We start from the raw sequence: 7,451 nt of genomic DNA, 5'->3' as shown, positions 1-7,451 counted from the left end.
GGTACCCCAAGGCTCCCTCTTGGATCGCTAGAGAAGGCTTTCTCACCGAGGGTGCGTCATCCCCCACCCATCGTCTCTGCCCTTCGGGCCCACGGAGGCGCTCCACGAGCCACCAAGTCCACGACTGGCCGTGGGAGGGGTGGGGGGGGTCTGCGGTATGGGTAAGCACACGGCCCACTGGAGCGTTCGCGGCCACAGCCTCGGGGGCACAACCTCTGCCGCCCCCCAGGCTCGTCCACCGGGCTCCGGAAGGGGGGAGCACGCCCGAGAAGCGCGACAGACGCCCCCTTCTCACAGGCCCCGGCCCAACGCGATCGCACCCACGCCCGTGTGCGACTCCCCACACACACGCAAGTGGGGGGCGGCGGCACACGCGGCGTCGGCCCGGCCACGAAGTCAGTCCCCCCCACGGCACACCGTGGGAGGACGATGGCGACGAGGTGGCAGGCCCCCGTCCCCCACCGAGGGAGAGAAACAGAGGCAAGCCCCCGCGCCCTTTACCGTCTCGACCCCCCCAAGAGAGCCACTCACGGGACACACCACCGCGGCGGAGACCCCGAGGAGCACGCTGGGAAAAGGGAACGACACCACCGCTCGGCCTCGCGCGCCTGAGGGACGACCTGGAGCGCTCCAGGGGCACCACAGAGGACCGAGCAAGTCACGCTCACGCGCCGGCAGCGGGCGCGTGGCGCAGCGGCGGGACGGCCCCCACCGACGCGGGGAGGACCGCCCGCGAGGCACACGCCAAGGAGGCGAAGCGAGAGCGTCTGCTGCGTCCGAGGACCACGGCCCCGCCCACGCCATGAGGCAGGAGGCGGGAGACCGCAGGTCAGGGCCGGAGACCACCACCCCTGCCTCCCACACACCCCTCGGCAGGCCGGCAGGGCGTGACAAGAGAGGCGAGGGGCCCGCGGACAGAACGAGAAGAGCGGTCCCGTTCGCCAAGAACGTCCGTCCCTCGTCTGGCGCGACTTAAGGCCCGGCCCAGGAGAGCACGACATCACCACATCGATCAGTCAATCCAGAGAGCCAGGGGCCACGAGGGCCCCGAGGGAGGAGGGGCACGGCGAGGACCCTCACCGGAGGAGCCTGCTTCAGCCTCAGCCGGCACCCAGCCCCCCCCTTCGCTCCCTCTTGCCTTCTCGGGCAACAGTGGCCGACGACCCCGCGAGGAGAACGCCTGACACGTGGCACGGAGCCTGCGGGTTGGGGTCGTCTCAGCCACCACCGGGTGCCTGCGGCGGGGAAGGGGAGTCACACGGGGTAGAAGACCCACGCACCACCTCGCCCCGCCGCCCTCGGGTGAGCCAGAGACCGGAGGCGGCACCGCGGGTCGGGTCAGCCGGGCGCACACACGAGAGCCGGCGCGCAGGCCCAAGCGGGCGGCTCAAGTGGCAAGGGCCGGTTCGGGCGCCGGACGGCGGTCCAAAGCCCAGCGCCCTGCGCGCGTCCAGAGTCCCAGAACCCCCAGCGAGAGATGCCAGAGGAGACCGTGTCAGCACCTATCTGGTGGTAAAAAAGGCCCATTTCAGGCGAAAAAAATCACGGCGCCCGGCAGCGGGGCCCATCCACGAACCTCGGGGGGGCTCCCCGGGACCTCGGCCCGGCTACCTCTCCCCAACACTTCCCCATCCACAGCAGCCCCGGAGCTCTCTCGGGGCCATCTGGTCGACCCGAGGAGCGGGGGGGGGGGGCGGCAGAGTGGAGCGGGGCGGGGCGGGAAAACGTGGCAGAGGCAGCGAGCGGGCCGGGGTCGCCCTCCCCGGATCGCCCGCGCGAGCAGGTACCGTACCGCCGTCCCTCCGAGTCCCCGGGCGAAGACTTGGTTACAGAAAAGGAACTATCCCACTCTGCCGCCTCTGACGAGCGGGGCCCACGAGGGACCGCGCCCGGGCCCAGGCCGCCCTATCCGGGCCACCCAGTACGACTCGGGCCGGTCCCCACCGCCACCCCCACCCCGGCCGGGACTCGCGGTGGAGGAGGGGGCGGGGGAGGGTGAGAAAAAGTCGCGTCCGCCGACCGGGACCCACGTGGGCCCGCTAAAGGGCCGGGTGCGCCCTCCCCGGCCACCCGCGCGAGCAGGTCCCGGCCCGTCCGCGTCCCCGGACCCAGGGGGACTTGGAAACATTTTCGCACGGAGGCACCTCCCAGGCGACCGGAGCCCACGAGGGACCGCACCCGGGCCCGGGCCTCTCTCTCCGGGTCACCCCTCGCGGCCCAGCCCGGTCCCCACCTCCGGAGTCCGACTCGGAAAAGCATCGGTCAGAAAGAATCCGACCACCGGGACCCACGCGCGCCCGCCAATGAGCCCGTCGCGCCCTCCACCGGCCTAAACGCACGGGCACGGGCACGGGCCGGTCCCCACCTCCGGAGCGGGGCGCTGTGGGGACCGGGCGGTGGGGGGGGGGGAGGGAGGGAAGGAAGGAAGGAGGGTCGGGTGGCCGGGTCGGTCCCCGCGGCCGGATGCTGGTCGACCAGGCCAGGCGGCCCCACAGACCGGCTCGAGAGCGCGGCGACAGTCACACCCTCATAGGCCTGCACGCCCAATCTCAAGCGACAGCAGGAGGCGCCCACGCCTGGGCCCCACCGGGACAGTCACCGCCAGCGTCGCCCGGCTCCCGGAACTCTGCCTCGGGCCCGGCGGCCGAGTCACAGCCCTCACGAAGGTCGCCGAAGCTCCAGAGACAAGGGACAATATAAAAGCGGCCGCCAGGTGGCTCCCGACAACGGCTCCAACGTCCCCGGGCCGGGTTCCCTGTCGCCGGCCGGCCACCGAGGATGCAGCAGCGCCGGGCCGCCCAAACGCCCGAGCTCGGCCCGCCGGGGCGAGCCGGCGGGCGTCTGGCGCGGCCCCGAGGCGTCCGTCTCGGAGCTAGCTCCCGGGACGGCACGACACGGCGCGACCCCGGCAGCAGACGGGGGGGGGGGGGTGGTGGCCGGGGAAGCTGGGAAGACGTCGCCGGGAGGCCGCCTCGAAGGAAACGCGCTCCCCACGCGACTCCTCGGCGGGGGCAAATCCCACGGAGACGCCGGCGGGGCCCGGGGCGGCCGGCACGGGGTGCCCAGAGGGTCACGAGCAAGATCCCCGGCTGCCCGGACGGAGGGAGGGAGGGAGGGAGGGAGGGAGGGAGGGAAGGCGGGGACTGGCAAACCGAAACCAGGCAAGCACTCAGAGAACAACGCAGGAATTCATCCTCTCTCGAACGGTGGAGGTCTGTCGGAAGCAGACACGCAAAGCCCAGAACCTAGAAAGGAAAGGAAGGATACCCTCCGACCCCACACATACAAGCGGAAACAAACAACTATCTCTGCCCGGACGGCGACAAAGTCCAAAGACAACACATGGGTGCGTGGGTGGGGAAAACGCACCCGCGGTCACGAGAAAACATGGATTTCAAAATGGACTGACCACAGTCCACGGGCGGGGGTGGGCGTGGGGGTGGGGGATGGGGGAGGCGGGGCTCGGGGGAATGCGGGCGGGTGGGGGGGCGGAGGGGGGGCGAGGGTGGAGTCCATAGCCATCCACTAAAGAAACTGAGTTCGGGCACATCTACTCAATGCAACACCCCGAGTGCGAGCGTGTGCGTGTGCGTGTGCGTGTGCGTGTGCGTGTGTGTGTGTGTGTGTGTGTGGAATGCGGTAAGTATCGACAACGGACTGTAGCCCCACCGAGACCACGACAAACCATACCAGCGAAGAAGTCAAGCCGTACAACTACTCTGGCCTTCAAAACAAAGGAAAAAGCGTGCACGTATAGTATACGTACGTGCATCGCGTGTGCTTGTGGCACAGGTATACGTGGACGTATAAAGGCCTAGGACAAGCCCAAGCACATCCCGTAAGGGGAGCCTATCCAAAACAGACCAAGGCCTCTCACCACTCAGCTTCCAGAAAACAAGCAACCCAGCGAGGAAAGTGAACTGGAGGCCCAAACTGAACCTTTTCGTTAGGGAAAATAAAGAAAAGAAGAGACGAGAAGAGAAGAGAAGAGAAAAGGAAAGGAAAGGAAAGAAAAGGAAAGGAAAGGAAACGAAAGGAAAGGAAAGGAAACGAAAGGAAAGGAAAGGAAACGAAAGGAAAGGAAAGGAAACGAAAGGAAAGGAAAGGAAAGGAAAGGAAAGGAAAGAAGGAAGGAAGGAAGAAAGTAAGAAAGAAAGAAAGAAAGAAAGAAAGAAAGAAAGAAAGAAAGAAAGACAGAAAGAAAGAGAGAGAGAGTGGGAGTGGGAGTGGGAGTGAGAGTGGGAGTGGGAGTGGGAGAGGGAGAGGGAGAGGGGGAGGGAGAGGGAGAGGCAGAGGGAGGGACAGAGAGACAGAGGGGAGAGAGAGAGAGAGACAGAGAGAGTGAGAGTGAGAGTTGGAGTGGGAGTGGGAGAGGGAGAGGGGAGGGAGAGGGAGAGGGAGGGAGAGACAGAGAGACAGAGGGGGAGAGAGAGAGACAGAGACAGAGAGAAAGAAAGAGAGAGAGAAAGAAAGAAAGAAAAAGAGAGAGAAAGAGAGAAAGAAAGAGAGAGAAAGAAAGAGAGCGAGAGAGAAAGAAACAGAAAGAAAGAGAGAGAGAGAGAAAGAAAGAGAGAGAAAGAGAGAGAGAAAGAGAGAGAGAGAAAGAGAGAGCAAAAGAGAGAGAGAGAGAAAGAGAAAGAGAAAGAAAGAGAGAGGAAGAGAGGGAAAGAGCGAAAGAGAGAAAGAAAGAGAGAGAGAAAGAGAGAGAGAAAGAGAAGAGAGAAAGAAAGAGAGAGAGAGAGAAAGAGAGAGAGAGAGAAAGAGAAAGGGAAAGAGCAAAAGAGAGAGAGAAAGAGTGAAAGAGAGAAAGGAAGAGAGAGAGAAAGAGAGACCGAGCGAAAGAAAGAGAGCGAAAGAGAGAGAAAGAGATAGAGAGAAAGAGAGAGGGAAAGAGCGAAAGAGAGAGAAAGACAGAAAGAAAGAGAGAGAGAAAGAAAGAAAGAAAGAGAGAAAGAGGGAAAGAGAAAGAGAGAGAGAGAAAAGAAAGAAAAGAAAGAAAGAAAGAAAGAAAGAAAGAAAGAAAGAAAGAAAGAAAGAAAGAAAGAAAAAGAAAGATAGAAAGAAAGATAGATAGAAAGAAAGAAAGAAAGAAAGAAAGAAAGAAAGAAAGGAAGGAAGGAAGAAAGAAAGAAAGAAAGAAAGAAAGAAAGAAAGAAAGAAAGAAAGAAAGAAAGAAAGAAAGAAAGAAAGAAGAAAATCTCTCAACCTAAAAGTTTTTGGAACAAACAGACAATCTATGATTTGGTAGGTAAAAAAAAATATTTTTGGAACGTACAGTTCTTTGAGACAAGAATGGAGAGGAAAAGAAAAAAAAAAGACAATAAGAATTCGGAACGCTTAGAAACCTGAATCGGTCACGAACAGGAACTAGGAAGCCATGGTGAACGGGGTCTGTGACACCAGTGTTTCTGGACCGGCAAATGGATGATTCCATTTCATCACGCCTAGAAGCGTACATTTTCACGCAGCATCACTTTTTTAAAATGTTTTTTCCCCAAAGTGATGCTAGAGGTGTGGACTCATACATCGGAACATCTTTAGTCTTTCTGTAATAAGGAGACCGACGTAGGTCCACTGAGACTTGTTGAGCCACGAACGTTTCCGTAGGTCATCTTTGGAAACGATCTAGACGTTCCACGAATTCCCTCCCCATCATTCCGCTTACACCAACACTAAAGTTCCTAAAGTGACCCAAAAGGTCTGGGAGAAACTGTTTTTAAGTAGACATACCAAAAAACATAACCTTTCTTAAGGAGTTCCTCCACCTAGAGCTATCGACATCACTTGTTCTAAATCCCATGACGACGAGATGACCCGTGAACATTTCCTGAGACTTTAGACGGTGTCAGCCATCATCCCCAAGTTCTTTTCCTTGCTGACGAACTTGGTTCACTCCCGTGAACTTATTGGATTTGGGGTCGACGTAGATAGAAGAAAAGGATGACCTCGAATGCCGATCACCCCAAAGACATGCCTAGTTTCATAAAACCCATACGTTGACCCTGGCTATTCTCAGCCGGAGGGTTCATCCTAGATCACGTGAACTTGCAAAACCCTTTGGGTCCCTCTCTAGTAGACTGAATAATTCGGGAGTGCTTCCTCCTAAGCCCTTCAAGAGAGCTCTTTCCCAAGTTAATTGTGGCACTCGGATCCGTACGTAGGAACAGGCCAGCTCTAGAAGGTAGCTACAGACATACCTGTTACCAGGGCCTTCCCAGATTCTTGCACAGCAGTGCCATAGAAACGAAGATCGCTTCCACAAGACTCTAAGGTCAGCAAAGCAAAACTTTTTTTTAAATTTATTTTATTATTATTATTATCATTATCATTACTATTATTTTATTAAAAGAGATAGCTGGTACACAAGGGAGAAGGCGGTGGGGGGGGGGCGGGGGGGGGGTTGGGGGGGAGAGACACCGCCCCGAGTTGCTCTGATCACGGAAGGGAGAGTTTGTCTCGGGATCACCGATCCTTTCCAGGAATCCTCCAAATTCTCGGATCTGCAGCAGCTGGTTGCACGGTGGCTACCTATGGGGAATAGCAAGCGCTTCCACGAGGGGAAAGAAGCACATGAGAATTTTCTGCAAGAAAGCACAGGAACAGATAAGGGTTAAATGTACAGTGGAGCTCCTCGTCTTGGGACAACTAGGTATAGTCGTGGTGTCAACAGAGGTAAAGTTAATCTTTTACTCCCGAGAGCCTCGTGTGTGTGTGTGTGTGTGTGTGTGTGTGTGTGTGTGTGTGTGCGCGCGCGCGTGTGTACGTGGGTGGGTGGGTGGGTGTGGGTGGGTGGGCGGGTGTGTGTCTGAGACTCAGGCCCCCAGGGCCTCTGTTCTTTAGCTGGCAAGGCCTGTTTGGCCCTAGGCCACTCCCCAGTCCTTTTCCAAAATGTCTGTAGGTCTGTCTCATGCGTGCGTACGTACGTACGTACGTACGTACCTACCTACCTACCTACCTAGAGATCGACATGACCAGAGATTTCATAGCTTTCATTTAAAAACTTTTAGTCAGCCACGAAGCAGGTAGTGCAATCGAAAATTCGCTCTCTTGCTTATTTATAAAGAACCGTTGGAATAGGTGACGTTTATTTCCTCCGATGGCTAAGGCTTTTTATTATCTGTGGGGAAAGACTTTTAAGATTCGTGTTGGTCCCGAAGGAGACGGCGAATTAGTGTTTGGGTGAGGGAGCCCTTCCACCGGTTTGTATTCTTAAAGAGACCACTTCCCCCTCCCCTCCCCCGTTGTTATTTTTTGGGGTTTTTTTGTTTGTTTGTTTGTTTCCGTTTTGGCTTTTCTGTTTTTTCTTTCTTTCTTTTTTTTTTTTCCTTCCCTTTGGTTTCAGGGTCTACCTCATCCAGTCCACTGGCCTTAGTCTCAGTCAGGCCATCGCAGGCTGTGTTCACATTTCGGAGGCGGTAGAGATGTGCAAGATCAAGACAGTTCACCCAGAG

This window comes from Pseudorca crassidens, unplaced genomic scaffold (genome assembly GCF_039906515.1).
Source record: "Pseudorca crassidens isolate mPseCra1 unplaced genomic scaffold, mPseCra1.hap1 Scaffold_198, whole genome shotgun sequence".
In the NCBI taxonomy this organism is placed as follows: Eukaryota; Metazoa; Chordata; class Mammalia; order Artiodactyla; family Delphinidae; genus Pseudorca; species Pseudorca crassidens.
Note: the sequence above shows the minus strand (reverse complement) of the source record.